The sequence below is a fragment of the Calidris pugnax genome, unplaced genomic scaffold (genome assembly GCF_001431845.1).
Source record: "Calidris pugnax isolate Ruff unplaced genomic scaffold, ASM143184v1 scaffold20, whole genome shotgun sequence".
Taxonomy (NCBI): domain Eukaryota; kingdom Metazoa; phylum Chordata; class Aves; order Charadriiformes; family Scolopacidae; genus Calidris; species Calidris pugnax.
The window spans coordinates 23,275,238-23,299,898 of record NW_015094510.1 but is presented as its reverse complement, the minus strand read 5'-3'; the positions used below and the strand labels follow the sequence as shown (position 1 = coordinate 23,299,898).

At 43.5% G+C, this 24,661-nt stretch overlaps 1 protein-coding gene across 1 annotated transcript in view; it reads left to right on the top strand.

The window, feature by feature from the left end:
- Window positions 1–4,903: 4,903 nt before the first annotated feature.
- MTUS2 (microtubule associated tumor suppressor candidate 2) overlaps window positions 4,904–24,661 on the top strand; it is a 351,323-nt gene continuing 331,565 nt past the window's right edge. Inside the window, exon 1 of the mRNA XM_014966124.1 lies at window positions 4,904–6,314. The gene's annotated coding sequence lies outside the window, so the exon portion shown is untranslated. The remainder of the gene's footprint in view (window positions 6,315–24,661) is intronic.

The following is a 24,661-nucleotide window of genomic DNA, read 5'->3' as shown; positions in this document are numbered from 1 at the left end:
CCCCCCACCGGCTGTTGGCACCCATGCCAGGGCACGCGTGGCGCAGCTGCTAGAAAATGGGTGCCAAACCAGCAGTTCTGTGATCAGCAGTGTGCCAGGCGTGGCTGTCGCCCACTGTTTACCAAGCCAGGGAGTTTGTTTTGGCCCGGTTGCGCAAGGAGGATGTTCCTTATCGTCGGGTGACTCCGGCCTCCCCTGACACCGTCCCCGACTCTGGCCTCCCCTGACACCGTCCCGGTGTCTGGCGTCCTTGAGCACCACACCAGTGAACCCAGTGGAACCCAGTCCCACCACCAGCCTCGAGCTCAGCTGGGCCCGCGGGGTCAGCCTGCCTGGGGGACAACACGGCCCTGCTCTGGCCGAGGAGGAAGATGCTGCTTCGTTTTGCTCCATGCTGCCACGTTTTTTTGCCTTCAGCTGTGGTGATTTAGAGGTTTTATTATGATTTAGAGGTTTTATTATGGCTGCTCCCCTCCACGCTCCCTTGGCTTGTCAGGGCATGTAAAAGCTGGTCTCCGGTTAATACCTCTCATTCCCTCCGTGTCTGACCTGCCAGGTGCCATGTCTCAGGGGAGAGGTGTGGTGTCTCCGTTGGCACAGCTGCTGTGGCACGTGCTTCGGCTCTACAGGAGACGTCATGTGGGTTGCAGATCTACCATTCTGCTGCTTAGAGAGGACTTCTGCCCACCTGGATGTACACAACGGAGGGAGCACGCCCTGGCATCTGCAAAACTGCAGGATGCGTTTTGTACAAGCAGAGCGTGTATGGCAGGAGCCTTATCTGCTCACTGATGATGGCTGCTCCTTGGGTTATAGATACCATTTTCTCTCTGCTTTGAGGTGGGACGGACACCGCAATACCCCTGCTGTCTTCATTCTCAGCAGTGCACTGTCACATTAAGGTGCTGTCTTCATTCTCAGCAGTGCACTGTCACATTAGTCACTGAGTCACTGAGATGATTCTGGCCTCCTCACAGGTATGGTACAAGGAGAGATGACATAGTTGAGGAGTAGATGCTCAGAGGACCTCCTTTCAGTCTTAAATACTGCTTTTCAATTACAAATATTGCAGAAAGTCGTATCTGCTAAAAGCACATAAAAACTTCAGAGGTTCCCTGTTGTATCTGTTCTCTTGAAATAGGAAGTGCAGTTTAATAACTTTGTGAACACTCAGTTACTTCATAAACTGATTTGAAGCCAGATTGACTGTAACATGGGTCATATGATCTTGACAAAAGCTTTAATTTGTTTCACTGGCATGTGACTTGTCATTCAGTCTCAAATTTAGGGACAACACTGTCCTGTCATGTGTCTCTTAGCATAGGATAAACCCAATGTGCAACTCAGTGGCCTTGATAATTTACTTCAGATAGTGAGTTGCTTTGGTCTGGCATCTATGTCTTTGCACAGAGACACACAGACACAGACAGTGGGTCAAAAGAAGTGCAGATCTGGCCTGGAATCAACAGTAGAGAGTATTGTCCTTCTCCTCGACCTATCCAGGTCCAAAGTCTGATTCATCATGTGACAGTATTTTGTTTGTCACAAAGGTAAAGTGAAAACCAATCATGTGAGGGTTACACGCAAATGGGCTGCCAGATGAGAGGGGCTGTTCAGGTCACTCAGCCAGCTGTTAACATTTATTTGGATGTAGCGAAGAGGGGATTTTAGGCCTTGTAGTAACCTTCAAGTGTTCCATAGAAAATTGTCTTGCTAAGTGCACCTGTGCTGAATAGCATGTCACTCATGAACATGAGCATCTGAGTAGAGCCCAGGTTGCTGGGAAAAACTTTTTTTAGCTAGCAGTGCCTTCAGGACAGCCTTCCCAGTGCCAAAGAGCAGAGCTCTGGCTCTGTGCTCCAGAGGTCCTCTGCTTCTCTCCTCCCTACCTCTAGTAGCTGTGTTTAAGCTTAGGCTTGGATTTGCGGAGCAAAGTGGCTCCAGCAAAGTTATGAGCTCTCCAATGCTGGAGGCAAGGCTGCAGTTTGAGCTGGGCATCTCTAAGCACCTGGTTGCCTTTGTCCAACAGCTTGAAGCCTGCTCATGAGTGTGTTCTAGTGCCAGCAGGTAACGTATACCTTCCACACGGGTGCTGTGCAACAGACTTTACCCTCCCTTTTTCCCACTCCTCCCCCCTGCCAAGGAGAACTAAAAGCAATAGAAACAATTGAACTTTTAAGATCAGACTTTGCCAGATGATGCTTATCCTTTAAAGTCAAGCATTTCCAACTGACAGAATATATGGCAAACTTGCTTCCTCTCTCCCCTGTCACCAATATTTACATTGGTCCAAATTTGAGTGACATGCCAATGCACGTGGCTGCAGCTTTACAGTTTGTTTTGTTTGTTTACTGACTTCCTTAATGTGTGATGATTTGAGGGAGCGCATGTATTCAGTGTGGAGGTCAGGCTTTCTGGGAGCACTTGCTAAGCTTTCCATCAAAAAATGTTAAAAACCAAACATATTACTGTTCTTTGAAGGTGGTATGTTGCTTGTGTGTCAGATCATGGAAGAAAGGAGACATGTAATGAAGTTCAAAGGTAAGAACTTAGGACACTTTTGAGAGATCGCACCAGCACTGGTCAAAGAGCAAAGACATTATATGACCTTCAGTGGTAGAAGTCTTCAAAATAAGCCCCCTGCACTTCAAGGAATTATGCATGACTTATGTGGCAAGATCTTGGTATTCAGTGGCTGCTATGATTGCATTCTTGGACAACTTTGCTGCTGAAAAAAAAAGTTAAAAAAAAATTAATATATATATACAAATCACTAATACTATAAACATTTTTTTCTAGCAAATGCTATTGATGCAGACGAAGTTGGAGACATTTTGGAGATCTGGATAGTCACATTTCTTTGCTGAAAATATTACCAGTGTTTTAAGAAATATTATTGCCACATAAAACATGAGTTTAATTGCCTTCTAAGAAGTTAAGTACTTTTAAAAAGTGAGGTGACACTAATTTTCCATGGTAACTATCTACTGAGATCATGGAGAACCTTAGCCTTCTACAAATCATTTGTGGGTTACAGAGCGACAGTAAGACGAACAGTATCTACTTATATTCAACTCAAGTTTTCAAGGCTATCTTGATAACAATGGCTAAAACAAATTAAGAAAAAGAAGCCTAAAGAGGGAAGAGAGAAACACACTTTCTGCAGAGAGTCAATTCTATACAAAACACTGTTCTGCAGAAACCTTTTGTACCCTGCATCTTGCCCATGAGCGTGGAAATGGAGATACATGAAGGAAGTTCTACAAATAGTAATGCTGGGGGAAAGGAGAAGGGAATGAGCTGCATAATTCTGCAGAGGCATGCCTGGGTTTAGCTGTAACTGTTTTGTTTGCATTATAACTGAGCTGATTGCTGAATGCAAGCCCTGACAACACAGTAGTAATGAAGATTTAAATATGAGACTGAAAGAAAACATGATAAGGAAAATTTGTGCAACAAATCCAACTACACAGTTCTGAAAAGACAAGGAGAGACTGTTACCATCAATGCAACCCAGAGAAAACCCATGCGGGTTTCATGTCATTACTTTTCATTCAGTGCAGATCATCACTGGTGTTCAGGGCCTAGAATGGCATCTCTGACCTTTGGCTCTTTACACAGCTGAAGGCATCTTAGCCCAAGTGGTGCAGGAAGACTTTCACCTTCACCACTCTCTCCTGTGGCTGGCCCTATCCACACTGCATAGCACTTCGTCTGAGTCCTCTTGCCCCACAGGACAAGTGAAAGCCACAGCTAATCATAATTAATAACACTTTTGTCTTTTTGCACTCCTGAATATCTGTGACTGAGTTCATCCAGTGTGGAAGAAGGTGCTTGAAAGGTAATATAGATGTGCAAGGACATCCCCCTGAGCCGGTATCGCTGGAAACAGGATGTTGTTCTGAGCCCCTCTGTCACAGCAAGAGCACTACTGCTGACTGTCATCTCTGTGCCACGTGGTGCTTAAAGTGCTGTGTTGAAGATTTGTGCTTGTTTGTGTCCTCAGACACTTGTAAGGCATCAAGATATGTTTATTTTCTCTGAATTAGATAATCTTAACAGAACTGATGTTCTTGCTGGCCTCTCATCACACACACCACACATCAGCAACCTTTTCCAAATTAGTAGTTTTGCTTTTCAGTTATTTCCCTGTCATACTTGTGTGTTTGCGAGTCCTCAGTGCTCATCTCTGATTATTTCATATCTCAGATTTAGATATTGCCATTGAAAGCCCTTCACCCTGGTGGATTTTTCTGTTTAGCTGGCTCGGTGGGGGAGAATTCTGCAGCTTCCTTCAGGCTGGGTTCAGGTGCAGCATGTGCTGACCATTTTGTGCCATCCAAAACATAGCTATAAGGAGCTATTAGACCTCCCATGGCTGGCTTTCAGGCTTCTTGAGGATTTGAAATTTATTTTATGCCACTGCTTGGTTCTGTGTCTGGGGTTTTTCTTTGTTTGCTTATTCTTTTCTTCGTGTTTTGCTTTCAATTACGTTTATGTATTAGCCATATGATGGTTCTTTGTAAATAGGTGATTTCAGTTGTGTAAGTAAGTCTGACGGCATTGCTTAACACAGAATTTCTACTCAGCTGGCTTACAGCTCCAAAGTGAAATAGCTGATGGTCATATGGTAATGCTGTCCTGCCTGCCACTCTCTGTCCCCTCCCTGCAAAGCTGTTTATTGGGTGGGGATGATCAGCAGCAGGCTGGAGATATTCCTGCTTACCGTGACTCAGCAAAGTGCTTCGCTCTTTGGTCTGTATTACACTTTACCCATTTGCAGAAGTGGACAAAGGCATTCTTCTGCATAGAAGAATCCTTTAATGGATTTCTGAAACAGTGGGTTTTTTTCCTTTTTTTTTTTTTTTTGTTGGTTTGGTTTTTAAATTTAAAGTAAACAATTCCTTAAAATGAGGAATGAAGAACTGAAAGTAAGCAGCTGAGGCAGGGCTGGAGTGGCTGCATCTGAGTCACAAGCTGTTCTGTTGCAGGAGGCTGTTAAATTTTATCTGCTCTTAAAATTTTGCCAAAGCAAAGTGCTTTTCCAGTTGGTAAAGAAAAGTGCTTTTCACTCCTAGTGAAGTTGGAGGGACCGGCCAGCTGCACTCCCTTTGCAGAGATAAGGGCTTATCATCTGCCATCACCCATAAGAGAGGCAGCAGCGTTTTGGGGAGCTTCACCAAGGCCAGTAAGCAGAATGCAGTGTATTCAGGGTACAAGTATTTAAGCTGAGTACCATCAGGAGGACTTCCTGGTGGTGACAGATGATGCTCTTTCAAAGCCAGTGGGAGATTCGCTGCTGTTCTTGCAGGGCACCGTGCATCAGGCCTGAGGCTGAGCAGCCCTGCAAGGACTCACAGACAAGTGGCAAAGGGTGAGTTTGAATTAGGGTGAGTGAGACTGTGCCCGTACTGCAGGCAGGGCATAGCTGAGCTCATGTACTCTTTCCAGTTTTGGATTCTCAGGGGAAAAAACAACTGGTCTCACAGGAAGAACCTGTGCGAGGTTTCAGTTGGAAGCATGCTTTGGTTTAGGTGCTGATGGCTTTTTTCCTCACCAATTGACTGCCAAACTGTTCCTGACACTCAAAGCAGAAGGGAACACAATTGTCAGCCCTTATTCCTATCCATCAGAAAATACTAAAATGCAACATTCCCCTCATTTTCTAAACATCTGTCCATATCTGTTCAGAAAGATCTGAAAAGTGGTGTTCAGTGTGCCCTGTTAGTTCTTTAGCTGAAATATCTCCTTCCTCAGCATGATTCTGCTGTGCATTTGTGCCCATAACCATCACTGGGTATTTATCCCAATTGTACTCTTTGTTTTAAAATACTTGCTGGGACAGTAGGTTTCCTGATGGTCTCCTAGGTACCATTGAACAGCAGCAGAAAAATTCCCTGGGTTCTTCAAATTATTACAATGCCCAAAGCAGATTTGTCATGTACTGTTTTCAGACAAGTTCCTTGCAAGGTTTCTTATATATGGGAAGATGGGGTAATAGTGTTGAAAATAATATGGCACTTGGATCCAGCTTTAGGCGTCATAATAAGTGATTTTCTTTTAGAATAGTACTGAATGCTATTTACTGCTCCCACGGGGAAAGTAAATATAGAGCAGCTCCATTCCTTTGGAAACTGGGTCACTTATAAAGGGGAGGTGTTCAATTTATCCAATTTAATGGTAAGTGTGAAGCCTCCATTTAAGCACCTTAAAGAGGTCCTCCGGGGACCTGTTAAACCCAACAGCCTCACCATGACAGATGCAGTTCCTGGTTCAAAAGGTTCCCAAACTGCTGATTCCTGGAAGCAGGGAAGGTACACTGAGAACAGTCAGCACATTTGCTTGTTATTTATCCTGTTCCCTGGGCATGTGTAACTTGCCACTCTCAGAGAGGGGAATTTGAACTAGATGGGCTTTTGTCTATTCAATATGGCCATACTTATTTTCGTAGGGCTTCAGTGCTGACAGAGGAATAGAAGTAGCACTGTTAAAATTGTTTGGGGAATTTGTTACAATAGGAGTCAGTGCATTTTCTGAATGTGGTTTAGAGCTGTTCTTTTTGCTTTTCCTTTTTTTTTTTTTTGATGGCTGCTGAGAAGTTGCATGACATTGCAGAAAATCCTGGAGAAACTTTTAGTCCTTCACGTGGGCGCCTGGGTGTGTTGTTTTTTTCCTATGAGAGGGTACAAGTATTTTCCAAATAGCTTCACAAGTCACTTTCTGAACTTGATCAGAGCTTGCTGAGCATTGGGCTTGCCTCGCTGTGGGTAGCAAGTTTTGCCTTCTGTCTATTTTTAAAATGAGGTTTGCGGTGGGGAAACTGAAAAGCAGTTACCAAGTGTTTTTGCAAAACAAGAGTTGATGGTGACAGTGTGCCTTACAAACACCAAACCTCCTGTTCATAACTGTGCTGTCTGCTGCCCCTGACTGTTTCTGCGTGGCATGCCTTCACCACTAAAAGTGCTTAATGTGAAAAAGAACTGCTGGTAAAGCACTTAAGGGCTTGATTGCAAAACTGATTTGGCAAACAGAAAAAAGACTCTTGAGGGTCTTTGTTCCTTTTCTTTCCTTCCAGTTGGCTATTCTCTCCTGCTTACTTTCTCATCCTTGTTGACTATGTTGTGATGGTTTTCTTCCTTCCCACTCCAAGCTCCCTGCTACCGCAGCCTTTCCTTTGGTGCATCTTCTGCCCAGTTCCTGCATTCCTTCTACTCTGACTGCTGCTTTTTGGTAGAGGGCTCGTGGTGGCCTTAGCTTCACTTTTGTTTTTCTCTGCTTTCACTTTCTGCCTGTCCTGCTCCGTCTGCACACCTTTCAACACTGGCAATTTAGTCTCTGTGTCAGAGTAGTTACATCTTTTCATACTTCTTATTTTCAAACTTGAATAAACTCTCTAAATTCTATGTTGAGAAAAATAGCTTTACATTTTGTGCCTGAACTTGTTATGTTATGTTTAAAACAGAAGGGTATTAGTGAAGATATTACTAATTGTCTTCAGTAATTCAAAGTGAATCATGTAATTGATTTGCAGTCTCACATACTGTATTCAAGTGTAAATAATGTTCACCTCAGAAAAAGCCAGCCATGTGAGACAGTGAGTACTTGAAATAGGCTCTTTTTTCCTCTTTTTTTCTTTTGTTTAAAACTCTATGAGAATTGGACTACCACATCACTAGATACAGTACTGTTTTATAAAAAAAAGCCTGAAAATGCTTTAAGAGATAAATGGAGACACACTCGTTTAGAAACATCACAGATTTAAGTTTGTCTTTTCTATTATGTATTTCCTGACTGTGGCTTTCATTCAGTCTTTAAAAGATTGTATAAGAAATTCCAAAATTGAGCGCCCTCAATTTTGTTCCTGGTTCTGCATTTCTCGAGGGCCTGGCACCCCCCTTGTGCTCCAGGAGAGCTCTGCCTGTGCAGGAGGTACCAGCCTTCCTCATGTCTACAACCCTCCTGCAAGCTTGGGTTAGCATGAGGTTGACAGGGTGTTGCATTTCTTTGGCCTGACTTTTTGGCATGTTCAGAAGATATCATCAATGAATATAATTATTTGAAAGATCTTTACTGATTTAGTGAGTGAATCAAGGAGAGATTAATTTACTTTATCTCATCTTCCCACTCGTCTATTTCTTTTTAATCTCTGATCAGGAGTAACACTTCTGACTGGCGCTGTTATTGTCCTCAGGCCTTGGGTTAATAAAACAGGAAATCCAATTTTAGCATGCCTCATCCCGGATCCAAACCACTAATGCTACTTAACACCGATAAGATTTATTGCAGATCGGGTAGTGCCTGACCAAACCACTCCAACGCTTTGCCTACAAGACAGCCACAGGCTATCCTCCCTCGCTGTGTAAAGCCGCTATGAAAATGTGATTCTAAGAAAACCCGATCTTGAGTTAATTTGACTTAAGTGTGACTGTCATGCCTATAGCTAATCTGGATCAAGTTTGCCCTGCCACGTGACCTGGTGGTCCATAACCTGGGGACTCGCAGCGGCAGAGCCATGAAGCTGAGCTCGAGACGACCCAGCCCGGAGGTGGTGCCTCCCCACACCAGAACGCCTGGAGCAGGGATCCAGCCCACAGCAATGAGCTGTTGCCATTGCAATTCCCTCTCCACAGGTCGTGAGGAACCAAAAGCTCTGCTGGCTGTGCACGGAGAGGCACCTCTACTTCTTTTCCATGTGAATTAGACCCACAGCTTTTTGGTGGCTGTGCTAAGCAGAGCCAAGCCTCGGTTTTCCCTGCTCTTTGGCTGTTTGCTTCTGCCATCCCTGGTCCTTTGCAATCGGTTTTCTGGCCACAGAGTAAACTGAAATAAGAACTCAGTCCCATTAAATACTACTTTCTTTTTTTGATGGTGTGACAGCAAGCAACAGGCTTGTGGTTAAAGATAGTGAAGTTTCAGTTCATTAATCTGTACCCTTGGTGGCTGCTCCACTGAGGTCCTGTCTGGAAATTGTTCCTTATTTCTGTGAGCAAATTCAACTCACGTTTGCAGGAGTTCTGACACAATCCATCAAACAATGTCGTTTCCACTTGTCATTTCTTTGGATCCTGAGCAAATCACAGGCAATATGCTATATGCTGTTTGGTGACTGCTTGTCAAAGCCTGGATGAAGAGAGATGAGAGGTGGTTGAGCTGGGGCTGAAAGGCTTTCTGGAGGTTTCCGTCTTCTCTTCTGCCCATGCTGTTACCTGGGCAAGTGGTGTGGAGTAGATACCTCACTTCAGGATGCTTGAGGTGAGATTGACTTTGTCCTCATACTTGGTCTGCAAGTGGGGTTCATGCCCAGGAAGGCTCTGGGGAAAAAACAATTCACGCTTATTTTTAATGGTTACAATCAAGGTCCAACCTGAAATCTTTGAAATACTCCTAATTGCCATGTCACAGCCTCCCAAAGGTCATAGGGACACAAAGACTGGCCAGAAGAAGCAGCTGACATTATTAACTGTTCCATAGCAGGCAGATAAATGCACTGAAGGGAAAATGGGGCATTTGGACCTGGTAGGTATAAATCACATTTGTTAATGCATGCCTGTTAGGCTGACACTATTAATTGCAGCTGTAATCAGCACGTCAGTATTCTGCATTTTTGTAAGAAAATTCCTTATCCGTATTTGAACTAATTTGCACTTCATTCTTAGTAAGATTGGTATTATTTACCTGGTTTTGAAAAGCTGCTGAAATGAATGTAGCCTCAAGCCTACTTTAATTGAGAGGAGCAAAATACATTTTTTTTAATAAGTAAGCATCCTGAAATTACTGATTAAGGACTGATTTAATTTCCCATCCTAGTGCAATTCTTCAGCCTAACTCCAATACAATTTCACACTTCATGTATGCTGAACTCAGCATAAAATATTATATATTTTTTTGTGAAATCACCTCAGACTTTTATAAGCTCATTATGCTAATTACCTTTTTAATGAATACAACTGGAGGAAATGGGTGTACTTACAAGGTCTAGGGAACACTGTATGAAAGAGAATAATACTATCCTCAGTATTTCAAGAGTGGATTTTGTTTCTGAGCTAGTATTCAGCCCAATTTTAGAATCATGTAGTGTGAAATCCCAAAGTAAATGGTAGAAATTTATAACAAAAATTAAATATTAAAGAATCAAACACTCTGCCATACAGGCAAGTGAAGTTCTAAAAAGTCTTGTTCGATCACATCAATTTCAGTGGCCGGATTTGTTGAAAGAACCAGGTTTTAAGAGGACAGTGGGGAGGTCAGAACACTGCAGACAACTCCAGCAAAGTGAAGGGGAAGCCTTGGAGATAGAGGTTCCTGCTGCTGTTTCTTTCAAGCTCTATGCTTTAAGTTACTGCCCCCTGTTCCAGGGGACACAAAGCCAAGGCCATGTGCATTTTTTTTATTCCTGTTTGGGTGACAGGCTGCAATGGACTCTAACCATGGTCAAAAGCTGTTCTTCCTTGGTAAAAACAGAAGGAAGGCACAGTCCCAGTGTCACCGCTTGCCATCCTCAGGGACTAGACTGGTGGAACCCCATGCAGGTGGGCAAAACCCCACAGTCCCAGGGAGACCTGCCCTCCCATCGTCTCTGTTCAGTGATATGGTAAGCACTGATCCTATTTGCTTGTGTAGCTGAGTCCTGCCTGACAGACATCTAGTGAAAGAAAAGCAATTTTAATAAGAAGCATCTCACCAGTAAAGCGTGGGCCCAGAGCCAGGGAATAAACTGGGGCAGGAGAGGAGAGGGGATGGTAGTGCAGCAGCTCCCCTGCGCTCTGCTACGGTCCTGTGTGATAAAGCAAGCTGAATTCAGATAGAAGGTACTGCATGAAAATAAATGAATGAATGAATTAATTAATTAATTAATTAAACCCCAGGGTAGATGCACATGGATTGGGATAAGCAATGGGGTACCTTGAAAATCGAGCTTGTTAAATTTTGCTTGTACATTTCTTCTCTGAAGAATGACCACCTCTTCCCCCAGTCCCTAACAGACAAGGCAGCAGCTGGAAGGGGAGGCTACCACATCATGTTTGGAGAAGAAGCAGGGAGGAAATTCCTCTCCTCTCCTCTCCTCTCCTCTCCTCTCCTCTCCTCTCCTCTCCTCTCCTCTCCTCTCCTCTCCTCTCCTCTCCTCTCCTCTCCTCTCCTCTCCTCTCCTCTCCTCTCCTCTCCTCTCCTCTCCTCTCCTCTCCTCTCCTCTCCTCTCCTCTCCTCTCCTCTCCTCTCCTCTCCTCTCCTCTCCTCTCCTCTCCTCTCCTCTCCTCTCCTCTCCTCTCCTCTCCTCTCCTCTCCTCTCCTCTCCTCTCCTCTCCTCTCCTCTCCTCTCCTCTCCTCTCCTCTCCTCTCCTCTCCTTTAAACATTATACCAATGCTATAAAATAATTCTTAAGTTTTAGTTATTCCCCCCTTTTTTGAGAACATAAAGATTCACTCTGCTGAAAAACACTGGCCGAAAAACCTAAATATTATGTGAACATTTCTTTCAGAAAAAAAAAGAAAGGTGTAAACCATATTTTGCCTAATATTTGAGTACCAGTTCATATTTGCAATTAGGAGCTGAAAGCCAACGTATGCCACTTACTAATGGTTTAGGGAGGGCAAAAGGGACATAGAGAGTCACTTGGTCACTTGCCGTGGAAGTCGAATTTTTTGTCTCCCCACTTAAAGCGGAAAGAAGTAAAGCAAAGAAAGCCATATAGAAATCAGAGTATTTCACACCATGGCCCCACTCACCATGTTAATGCAGGCATGAGGAACTGAACTGGGGTTACCACTCCTGCCCCTGCAGCAGCTACACCCCAGCAATCCCCTGCCATCTCCAGGCAACAGAACACCTCATACCAACCCTCGACTGAATGCTAACAAATCACCAGGCTGGTGAATAGTAATATTATTTTTGAGCAGCATATGGGAAAATTTTGTTAAAACACAATGAAAATTCTCTTCAGAGATGAATTTGCAATGGAAAAAAATGCAAGCGAGGTAGGGTTTGTAGTTCTGTTGGTCTTATGCCAAAAAAAAGAGACTTTGTGATATTTCATGGCTGTTAGCATTAATACCTGTGCAACAACCGTGTCATCGCTGCACATAATGGAAGGAATGCAGTGGATGCAGATTAGGACACAAGTACAGCTATTATAATACATTAACATGTTCTGTAGTGATAAAGGAATTTAGGAAAACACCGTGAGTGGCTGTTTGCTTGTTGATGATATATTATGCATTCCCCATCAGTAATTGTTGTGATATAGAAATATCTCAGCAGGATGATGAGGCTGCAGGTAGAAAACAATTGCAGTTACTTTGGAAAGGTGAAAAGTAACGGATGCTTTAACGTCCCTCGGGAAGGCATCTGATGGATGCAGCTGCAGTGTCCTATTAATGGCTTCAGTTTCCTCATTGCTGACTCTTGCGAGATGCTATCAGTTAGACAGTCCTCTGTATTTTAAGAAGTCATGAGAAAATAAGCTGTCATCCTCAGAGTGTTGTGACACTGCTGGCATTATCAGAGCAAGCCTGCCTCGGTTACTGAGTCCCACCAGCTAGACAACAAAACTGAAATCAAGGTAATAATTACCCCTCAAAGCCATTTTTTTTTTTTTTCCTGAACACTGACAGTTTCTTCAGCTAGCAAAAAATGACAGACTATGTTTATTTTCTGATTATACTTTGAATTTTTCATTTTCTAAAATACTGAATTTTTTTTTCTCTGCTGATGCAAATGTGTACAACATTGAATGTGATCAAATTTGCTGCAATTTGCATAAAAGCAATAACAATGCATAGCTTTCAGCCATGACTATGCTGTACATTTCTGCACAATAAATTTTCCTCCCTCCTACCCTGTTTTTCATGCTGTTGAACTTCCCTGAATGCCATGAAGCATCACAAAAACCTGTAAAATGGCTATTAGGGAACACAGATTATCATTTCAGCCATGCCTTATGTGGGACTGGGACGGTGGTAGCTGGCAGTATTTGATTTTGTGGCTATCCTACTATCCTATCTCGCCTGTCCCCATGAGGCTTTTATTATGGTCTGGAGTCGTCTGCAGGCAGCCTGATACTGGTTGCAAATAGACAGGTCTGGGATATTTTTTTTTGTGTTTTCATGCTTTGAAGCTTTGGTTGAGAAAGCTCTGCTTTTGTTCATTTTTCCCCTCAAAGCTGTTGTCAGCTGTCATTTGCAGTTCTTTGGTTTGACGGGACAGTGCAAAGGAATGTTCCAGCATTATCTTCCCAGGGCTGGGACTGCAGTCCTCAGAAGCTGGAGGTGATATATTCCCATTAGCATCTCATTGTATCCTTGTCCTTCTGCCTTTCCTGATGCGTAGCCACCAAGGCAGTGGTACTGTGCAGGATTCCTCACTGGGCTCTGCCTGTCTCTCCGCCCTGCCCTTCAGCATTTCTCCTGTGGGAAATGCTATAAAGTGATGCCCAACTGCTGAGCACCTTGAACAGAGTGAGGCAGATTGTGCCAAAATGTCTGTGTGCAAGAAACACCCTTCTGATCCACACATCTTTTGTGCCCTCTGTGCATCTCCTGGGTCCAGCTGTAGCCTCCCACATTGGGGGCGGATGATGCAAAAGTAAGGAAACTCCAAAGGAGTCTGTGCAAAGCACACAAAACAGGGCACAAAGCCAGTATCTTGGGTGCAGTGATAATCATGATAATATCAGCACCCAGTCATTGGCAATTAGTTGGCCGTCCCTGCCCTGCACCTCTCTGTGATTTACAGGAGCCACTGGCCTGTGCCCTTCTGTTGTAGGTGTACCAGTGAACACATTCAGCACCTGCCTGGGTACAACAATATGGGCACCTCACTAATGCCCCTAACAATCTGCTTCCCCAAAAAATCCCTAACTTCTTTCAGAAGGAAAAATCTAGATACAAATTAGAGCTGGCATCACTGGATCATCTGAGATCTGCTGTCATCTTTGCCAAACTTTTTCTGTTTAATAGTGGGGAAAACGGGTAGACTAATACTTGATATTTGAATTTTAATATTAAATTGTATTTATATCTGCTATTTTCTGTTGGGGATGCCCGAAGTCAGATACAACTGAAAGTGAATAGTATGCATAAATCCCTTTGATTTGACATTTGGTGTCCATCAGTGCTGGGAATCTAGAGGGTGTTATAATCTTTAGTGTAGATGTCAGAAGTTGCACATCCTTTCTGTTTCAGGATTTCCCCATGAATAACATGAACATGTTGATAACTCTTTTGGTACAAGGAATACAATGCAAGTTCAATGGGGCCAAATGCTATTCTAGATTAAGAACACAGAACTGCCACCAAAACAGATGGAGAATCACGCAAGAGGATGATTACCTTCACTTCTTGTCGATTGACAGGAGATTTTTAGCTGTCAAGTCACAGAGCAAAGTACAGTCTCATCGTTCTATGATTTCCTGTATAATTGTTAGAGAATAATTTCCCCTGCTTTACTATATCTGTTTTACAAGTAATTGTTTTGTTTCTGCCTACCATGTCACTTCTTGTGGGTTTTATTTTCTTGTACGGTGTGGATTGCAGCCGCAGTCTAAAAGTTTCCTTTTAAAGGAAACTATAATGTCCCAATCTGCTTTTTTGGCTTTATATCACTTATAGACAAAATGAACAGGATCAAACTACAGCTTGAAGAATCATGGCATTTTTAGCTAAGGAAATGTTCTTGATGAAAACCCAGATTTTATTAGTGATACTACAATTAAATAAGCCATTATCAACTTCCTACAGATCTTCTAAGAGCAGCTCTCTTTCATTCTGGAGCCCAAATTACGGAAGCAATCTTCATAAAGGCCACTTCCCCAGCTATAGCGCCTGCTGTGATATGATTCATGCCTTTTGTCTTCTGCTTGGAATTTGGGGATGTTTATGAAGGACTGTTATAAATACTGCATCTAATTCCTCTTTTCACAAGATGCTTTATTCACAAGTTAAAAAAAAAAAAAAGAAAATTGCATCACGTATGTACGTCATATCATTTCCATTCCCATTGCCATCTGGCACTATTCTTGTTGCCTCCCTCATATACATACTGAAAGGATGTGAGACCAGTGTCAGACAGACACTCTGGAGCACACGTTTCAGGACTACAGCTGGTAATTGGTGCACAGGCACTTTTGTTGCAATGAATCTGTGTAAATGTGGGTATGAAAGCTGGGGGTGGAATAATACATGCTCAGAAGCAGAAGGAATGCATAAGAATCTCACTTTCCTTGCTGTGCATTACTAGTGATCTTGCACAAATAAGAAGGTGAGCAATGTAAATATCTCAGTGCTTTTTATACTGTTCAGATTTTCATTTTCAATGGGGAAATGCAGTTTCAGCTATACTTGGAAAGTACCTGGCTGTTGATTTACCCTAAACTGTTGTCTAAAAACATGGGTCAGATCCTTTTGGCATAGAGGTTTCTTTGGGACAGTAACCACCGTGGTATGTCAGTTCACTGCTAATTACAGTGGGGTCCTTTCTCAGAGAAAAGAAAGTTTGCAAAGGCTGAGAAAACGTGATGGTTCATCACTGCAAACCCACTGCTTTCATCCCAGCAAGTTAAGGTGAAGGCTGATGACAATGGTCACATTTATAATCAGAATCTATTTGTCTGAACCGTTATGCTAATACGTGACAAAATTACTGGTTGTGAAATTCAGATGGGCTTTTAGGGTCAGAAAGCAACTGTGGTCGTGTGACTGGGGAAAGGGAGGAATTGCTGTGGAGCGCTCACTGGTCGGAAGCGCAGCGTTTGCCAGCTCCTGAGGAGTAAAGCTTGTCCAAGCAAGAAAGAGGGAACTGGAGCTCTAGAGCCTGCTGGGAAACAATCCCCAGCAAACAGTGCTATGGATGGAGCATAAAACCAAAGCACTCTGTGGTGTTTTTGTGTTTTGTTGTGATTTTTTTATCCCCAAGCTGAATAAAGGATTAGATGGATTATTACACATCCCATTTTGTGGTCTGGTGTTAGGTCATTACAGTGATTTATTTTTGCAAAGAGTGATTTTTAATCAACCGAGTACAAATTAACCAAACTGCAAGAAACAAAACAATAACTTCTGATTTTTTAATATTAAATGAGCCAAAGTCTGGATTCTCATCTCAGTAGCTCTATTTTCTGCCCTGAAATCCTGAAGAAGAGCACGAAACACAAGCACGCCCGACTGTGGCTCTGGGGTTCCTCTGTCTGACGTGTCAGTCCTGATGCACAGGACAGATACTGCTGGAGAAACAAAGGCTGAATAATTCCAGGAAAACAAAATATAGCCAATGTGTCATAGTGAACTGCATGACCCTGGTGTCCTTAAAGCAGCATTTGGTATTATCAGCTATAAATGAAAAATTAGTGGAATTAGTCGAACTTCAGGAAGTGCTTCCGGAGAGTTCACTGAGTTCAGCTCCTTCGGCTGCAGACTCCCAAGGTGAATAATGCCAGATTTGGAGTGCTGCCCTGACAGCAGCTCTGTGGGCATCTCAGGATGATGCCGTTTCATTCACCCTGTCTGACAGCGCCTGGTGTTCGCCGCTGAGCACCAAGAGAGCACTGACCACTGATGTACAGCAGAGTCCCGTCTCTAGAGGGCTGGGGTAAGACTAATTGATTTCGCAACTGTAAAGCAAACTTTCTGTTCATCAGCAGTAGTGTGATCAGGAGCAGGAGCAGTAAGGTCTGTCTAATCCAGAGCAAAGACATTTCCATCCCTGAAGCTGCCGGTCGATAACAGTTTCCCATGAACTGGATAACATAATCTACGTGCAAAAGGCAATCCCTAACCTCTTTATTCTGCAGGCGTTACAGAGCTTCATGCACACATTCTGCTTTTCAAAGTACCTTTAAAGCATTAACGGGCACATCGGTTCAAATAGGGCAGGAAAATTGAAAGCTCCCACTGGTAAAATAAAGACAGTTGAATATAATCTCTTGCTCAGAATTGCTTTTTAAGAGCAATGTTTTCCCTTGGTTTATGAAGGGAAAACTGAGAGTGGCTTTTGACCCAGGTGATGCAACTCCACCTCCCACTGCTGCATCCCACGCCTCTGAAGCCTCGACCACTGGTGCTTCAGTGGGAAGGGAAGAGGGCACAACAGATGGATCCTGGGACCTGCCTTGTTTTTCTTCCATGCTGTTGATTCAGCCTGTTCACACAGAAATACCTAGGTCCTTGTGCTGGACCTAAGTCTAAACACTGCTTATGATCTTCAGAGCACTTGCTTAAGCTGCCATCTGCCCTTGTGGAGAGGGGATTTCACGGAGAGAAGAAATCCAAACTAAAAATCTCCCAGGGACAGTACAGGATGATGTTTCTTCTTTCTCATCAAAGGACCACTTGATCTGCTGGGAAAGCACATGCACGGGCCAGCCTCCACACTGCTGACAACAGTTTTCATATACAAACAAAAACGTATTAGGCCACACATAGGATATTTGGTTTTCACCTTAAATAGCTAGTATTTTTTTATCCTTTCATGCATAAGAATGCATACATACATTCTAAAATATATCTTTGCCACCGTTTCACTGACCAAAGCCTGAAGCTGAAAGCAAACATGAGGAGGACCCTCCTGTACCAGCAGATTGCTGGAAGGGCTTTCCAGGCCCTGTAGCAGCACAGTGGCTCACTGGGGGTTACTTTTTTTTCTGAACTGGGGGCTTTCCTGGCCCCCTGGCAGGGTGCCTGACTTCCCATGGCAAGTACAGATACGTCACTGCTTGCCTCCACCACTTGGTCTGATGGAACAGATTGGGAGATAACTCACTCAGACATTTCACAGCTTTCTTCTGACCTACCTAGGCTGCAACAAGCAAATCCCAAAATGTTCTGCTAAGTTTCTTGAACTCTCACAGTTTTTGATATCTAAGGAGATCTTGAGTTCAGGACTGCTGATTCAGGAGTATTATTGTAAGATTGCCTTTCAGTGACCACATTATACCATGTTATCAGGCTCCTGCAGTGTCCTGGTCTCCAGGTTCTGCTGCAGCTGGGGATGTGCTGCTGCTCCGCTCTCCCAAACCCACCCAGCCCGTGGGCAGGTGGCAGCAGGAGAATAGGCCTTACAAAACCTGACCCTGGATTCCCTACTTGTTAATCACTTGAACAGGTTTAACTTGTTTTGTAAGATAAAGATTATGTAATTTTTTAAAAACTAAGCACCTAGAGTTACTTTAACTATTTCCTACCTCTCCGATGACAAAAATCAGTGTTGTCTAATCAAGCAGCTGCATATCAGCTGGCAGCCTGTTCTAGCTGAAAATTGCAGTGCTTTTACATGGTTTGGGTTGGAATCTGGTATTTCAGTCCTGAAAGACCATAAAATTTGAGCGTATTCCCCCTGATGACCTCCAGTTTTCTTTTGATTTCATAGGTGAGTTTCCAGTGACACGCAAGATTTAATCCCTTGTGTCTGGTCTTTCTTTGATGAGGCTGCCTGTTTCTTTGATCCAGTGGGATTCTATGTTTTTCCTGGCAGTCAACAACGTAACACTCATGAATCAGTTTTGAAACTATCCAGTGTCATGTCAGAGAGAGGCTTCAATAACCAAACAGTTGGAAAAAATACATTTGTGACTTGCATTATTTTTTTCCAGCCTCCTCATAACACATCCATAGAAATTCTACCTTTTTCTGCCTTCAGTTCTTTCACCATAGGGATGACAAAGTGAAATGTGCAGTTGATTTATATGTTTTACAGAGCTTGGAATTGCACAGCTCAAAGTCAGTGCTTTATTTTGGAGGCTGAAGTAGGTTGCATCCAGGAAGCTTAAAGACTCCTGGGTATCTTGCAGTCGTAGGCTCGTGATTCACCCTTGGGCTGCGTGCAAGTACAGTGGGGAAGCCAGCAGAGGAAATCCGTCCTCCTGTCTCCTGGTACGTGTGGAGCAGCTCACAGCCGGGGTCCAGGCCGGCGTGCCTGCCCGCAGACACGGTCCCTGCTCTGCAGGGAGGGGTACAGGCATCCCTGCTGCGCCGCAGGTCCCACGCCAGCCTCTCCTTATCTGCCAGAAGAATAGACACCTTCCGTATGGGGAGGAGAGGCTTTGATTTCCTCCAGGCATTCCGGGGCTGGACCCGTGCGTCCGTGTCTCACAGCACAGCCTCTCCTTATCTGCCAGAAGAATAGACACCTTCCGTATGGGGAGGAGAGGCTTTGATTTCCTCCAGGCATTCCGGGGCTGGACCCGTGCGTCCGTCCGTGTCTCACAGCACGGCGCTTGCTCTGGCAAACCGTGGGAGCCCCCGCATGGCTCCGGGTGCTAAATGTGTTGGTGATACATTCCCACACAGGGAGACATTGTTCCTGGGTGCCAGATAATGCCAGCTGGTAATAGTGATGTAAGAAAGCCACCTATCTGGAATACCTATTCGCCTGCAGCAACATGCGTCTCTCCTACTCTAGTGCAAAAAGCTGGCATCACTCTGCAGCAGACTACCATGCCCCAGGATGCAGGGGTGTTGTGATTTGGGCCGGGCTGGCCACTGAAACAAAAGACAGATGCTCTCTGAGTTCTCTCCCAGGACAAAGGGGATGTAGCAAACCCAAAGGCTGCCACAGGCTTTGCATAAATTCTTGCAGTCAGAGTGAGCAGACGGGTAACAACCACAGATACAGATTTTTGCATTTGTGTTTCTTCCCATTCCAAAAATGGAAAAGTCTGTTCAAGGAGCCTTAGTGGTTGATTGTCTTTCATAAAGAGAAGAAAAAAAAAGTGGTGAATGGTTGTTCGGTCAGAATGCATATGGAAAATGCAAATTGAGTCATAAAAAGCTGAAGGGGGAACAGCAGCCACCTCTGGTGCACCAGATGCTGGAGGTACTTCCAGGCCCTGACCATGGAGCAGCACACTGCTAAATTAGAAAGCCCATCATCTTTTAACAGCAAAAGGCAAACTCAGTTCCATAGCAACCGCATTGTCTGATACGCTGGAATGGCAGAATTCATGACAAGAAAAGGAAAGAAAAGATGAGCATGTCTTGGAGACTGCCACTCCAACTATGGGAATGAGATGAGAACAGATGCCACTAGAATAAGATGCAGGATGCTGTGTCACAGGATTGGGAAGGAGACAATCATTTGTGAGGCTTTTCCTCTTTAGCGTGGCGAATGAAGGAGGAGGAATGATTTTTGTCATCTGATTTTCATTAAGTTTCATTTGACTTCTGATTGTCATTAGTTTAAGTTATAGATGTATATTAACTATTGTACAGCTCTGCTGCATCGTGATAAGACAGATAGGGAGCTACCATAGTGTTGCAACTTAGTAATCTTCAATTATAGTTGTTATTTTAGTGCAGTTCACAGTCATTCTCTGCAATACAGAAGTGGAAAGTTTAACTTTCTCAACTCAGAAGAGTTAGAGTAGGACTGGAAAACGTTCAGAGCAGGATGACAAAAGTGGTCAAAGGAATTAAATTACCTCCCTACAAGAAATAAGTTCTTCTAGCTGGAGAACAGGTGACAGAGGAGAGATAAAGGCAACCTCTTGAGTGCCAGGGTGATGGAGAACAGGGAATAGTTTTCACTATCTCTTCCAGTTCAAGCACATGAAGGAAACCAATGGGTTGGAGGTTTTAGGGCAACACCCAAGGTGGGTCTTCAAACACCACGTACAGGCTCTGTGGAACTCCTTGCCATGGGAGGTGGAGGGTGATAAACGTGTCTGAGAGTTTAAAGAGTTACCAGAGAGCCACCAGCCTTGGTGGAGGGCTGGTGAACACAAGCACAGCTAGTGTGGTCCAGGCAGTCCCTGCCCTGCAGGTTGTTGGCTGGCAGGATGTTCTGAGCAGTATGTCTACAGGCATTTCCTTGCCTTAAACATTTCTGGAGGTATCTACTTCTGGTCATTGTCAGAAGAGCGTAAATGGCATTTGATCCAAGCTGATATGGTTTTCATATTCCTGGAGACTTGGCATACAAGCAGTGACTATTTTTAAAAAAAGCCCAGAAATCTCCAGTGGATGCCTCTGTCCTGCCATGTTTCCTATCTGTTGTTTCCGCCCGGGTTGTGGCTCTGCCGAGCATCCTCACTGCGTACGTGTCTGCTCTCACCTGAAGCCCAGTCTGACACAAAGTCCACCCTCCGTGGGGGAAAACCCAGGCGCAGAGTGGAAATAAGCCTCTCCATACTGTCTGGCCTGTGGCTGCCAGGGCACTACACAGGTGTGAGGCATATTGCGCTGAATTAGATGCAGTGCTAAGGGACATAGTGTAGGGGATGACTTTGTAGAGTAGGGTAGATGGTTGGACTCGATGATCCCAAGGGTCTCTTCCAACCTCAATGATTCTATGATTCTATGAATTATGTGCTCTCGGGATCTGGTGCAGTATTTGCACCATCTCCATCAAGGGTGAAAATTGCTTTCTTATAACTTTCTTTTCAAGACCACAGCAGAATTTCCATTTGCTTATTTCTCCAGCTTAGAGCCTGCCACATTTTCCTATAGGGAACTCACGTTTAAAATATATGTGGCTGCCTCGCAAATTCTGCCGTGGTCAGTTGCTACATGGTTATTACACGTAAAAACTCAGTGTTATTCTACTGGGACCTTGACAACTGCTTTTAGTTTAACTTCTTTTGTTTCTTCCGTTTGCCTATCAGCTGTGTTTGGAGAAAAGAGGTTTTTCCAAGCGTTTCATCCTTGGCTGCGGTCGGTCGAAGCCTGATCCTGCTCACGTTTGCAGAGGGAGCTGTGGGTTTGGGTCACACGTTTGCAAGGAGCCGGTGAAGCTTCTCCGTGTTTCTGTGCCTGTGTTGCCCTCTGCTGACTGGTGACAGTTGAGAAGATCCCGAAGGTCCCCCCAGAGCAGCTCCGGTGCCTACAGGCATCTCAGCAGCTCATACTGGCTGTATTTTTGACCTTCTACCTGTGGTTAGCCGTGTAGCCATAGTTATAAATTCCCCAATAATTCAACAAGTAGAAAAATATCCCCCTGCATTAATGTTTTCAGCTTAGCTAAAATTTATTAAAGTTTTTATTCTAAGTAACAAGTTAAATTAAAGTAATGAGGCTTTAAAACAGGCTATCACCTCCGAACAGTTTTTAATGCCTCTCATCAGCTGGTTTAAGAAAAGCACAATATGACACATGGTATGGAAGGAGGATAGAATTTGACATTATTTTGTTATAAGTATCTAAAAGATGGGTTGAAGGATGTTGGAGCTGGACTCTTTTCAGTGGTTTCTAGCAATAGGACAAGGGGCAACGGGCTCAAGCTGGAACATGGGAAGTTCCAGTCAAATATGAGGAAAAACTGCTTTCTGGTGAGGGTGACAGAGCCCTGGAACCGGCTGCCCAGGGGGGTCATGGAGTCCCCTTCTCTGGAGATCTTCAAGACCCGCCTGGATGCAGTCCTGAGTAATGTGCTCTGGGCAATCCTGCTTTAGCAGGGGAGTTGCACTAGATGATCTCTAGAGGTTCCTTCCAACTCTGACTATTTATTAGTTCACACATGCACTAGTTTTCAAGGACAGGCAAAGGAAATGACAATTATTTGAAAATAGATGCAAGTCTGTACAAAGAGAGAAATCCAGCAGGAAATGTGAAGCCAGAGATGATTATGTACTCAGGGCACGAACCACTCCAGACTCATCTTCAGACTTGAAAGAAAACTCTATTACTTGGAAAAATGTGCTCTGTCCTGCCTTGCCTCAAAAAGCAGTTGTCCTGGACCCTGATCCTTTCCCAGGAGGTGACTGAGGAAGTGACATTTATTAAAACGTTAAGGGAGAGATTTGTGTCAGACGCAGAAAGACAAGCTTGCTCTTTGACATGGCGGGTTCCTATCTTAACCACAGTCTCTCACACAAAAATTGCTTTGAATAGCTCTGCCAAGGTTTCAGCAAACTTTTGTTAATAATGCTTACCTCCTATTTGTTGTCAGCTTTGATGCCTGCAATTGAAAAAGCACAGCCTAAGCTGGAGACAGTATTTACTCTGTCTGCAAGGACTGCACGCAGAAAGCAAAGTGAGATTGAATGATGCTGGTAGACAATGCAACAGCCAGTAACAATACCGCAGGAGCAGATGCCCTATGTCTGACTTGCAATTTCATCCTGGATTATAGTCCTTCTTAAACCATCCAGGCTCAGAGCAGGCTGAGCTGAGGCTGTAAGATCAGTTTAGCTAGAGAGCTAACATCTCGGACGTGTTAAAAAAAACCCAAATCCCTGCAGAAATAGCTATTAGCTTGGATATTGCTATTCCTTCTTTCAATTTAATAAAGCTGTGCAGGAAAGTCCTGCATTGACAGGTTTAGGCAGTTGGGTTTATGCTCTCATTTGGTTATGAGAGAGTTTCTTGCTAATAAGCACCATATTTTGAAAACTAAAGGCAAATGCAGTGACACAGTTTCCCCTTTTCGTATATGCTATAAAATTCCATCTCAACAGCAGTATTATCTTTTCATAGATGATTTCACTTTTTCATACATAATTTCATATCTGATTTTGAGATGGAGCAAAAAAGCTAAATGTTGATCTGTAGATCCATAATTTTTGCATGCAATGCTGAATGTTTTATCATACTCTGATGGGTAACAGCTGATGGATGCAAGGCAATACTCGCGTTTGTCTACTTGTATCAGGCTCAGCAGTGCTACAGCTTTTTAAAGTGTGAGTTCTTTCTCCATGAGCATTTGAAACATTTGGACGAGCCCATATATAAAGATACCTGCAAGCCTGCAAAAAAATAAAACTTGGTTCAATTCTACAAGCTTTTAATAAAAAAAAAAGAAGAGAGAGCTTCAGAGAACTGCTTTAACCTGTGATGACAGAGGAAGAAATCCACTTTCAGAAATATGAACCAACTTCAGTGCCAGTCCAATTAAGGAAACTCATTTAAACATGATGCAAAGATTCTTACTCTCCAGATGAATATTAACTCTTGTGGTAGATTTATTTCTTATTTGAAATACGATTGTCACTAATTGCCTGGATGTATCAGGATGACTTCTGATTGATTATGTCAATAATGTCAATAGTGTTTTTGGGAAGAGACATTATCAGTTGTCTCTCATTAAGGACAAAACAGATGTTGCTAATTAGGAGCTATACATACTGCTCATTTTTAAGAACAGCAAGATGAGCATGCCCAGGTTTGTTTGTTTACTTCAAGTCTGATTTCTAGTTTGGAGACCACTTAGAGTATAAGAACCGTTGCAATGTCCCCTTGTCTCCTGCCTCTGAGATTATTTTAAAAAATATGAATGTTCTCCTTATAGGAAATGAAATGAACAGTATTCCTCCCAGCAAGCAGTTAATCCTTGGGAAGGAATTCCTGAATAATACATACAGCTTTTATACTGACGTATGCACTGTGGTCTCTAACTGAACAATGAGAGGAGGTTGCAATTAAATTTGCATCAGATTAATACTGGATTTATTTTAGCTCATCCTACGCTTTCATCATAGTTTCTGGATTTTTCCATGACTTGGTTCTTCCCAGATTCTCTCATCCTTTTTTTTTCTCCATTTTTTTTTTCCCCCTAGACATACTGTATTGTCCCATGCTGTTCCTATATCAGCACACTCTCCTAGTATGGTTCTCTTCCACCTTCTTATTGATTAAGTCAATAATGTCAATAGTGTTTTTGGGAAGAGACATTATCAGTTGTCTCTCATTAAGGACAAAACAGATGTTGCTAATTAGGAGCTATACATACTGCTCATTTTTA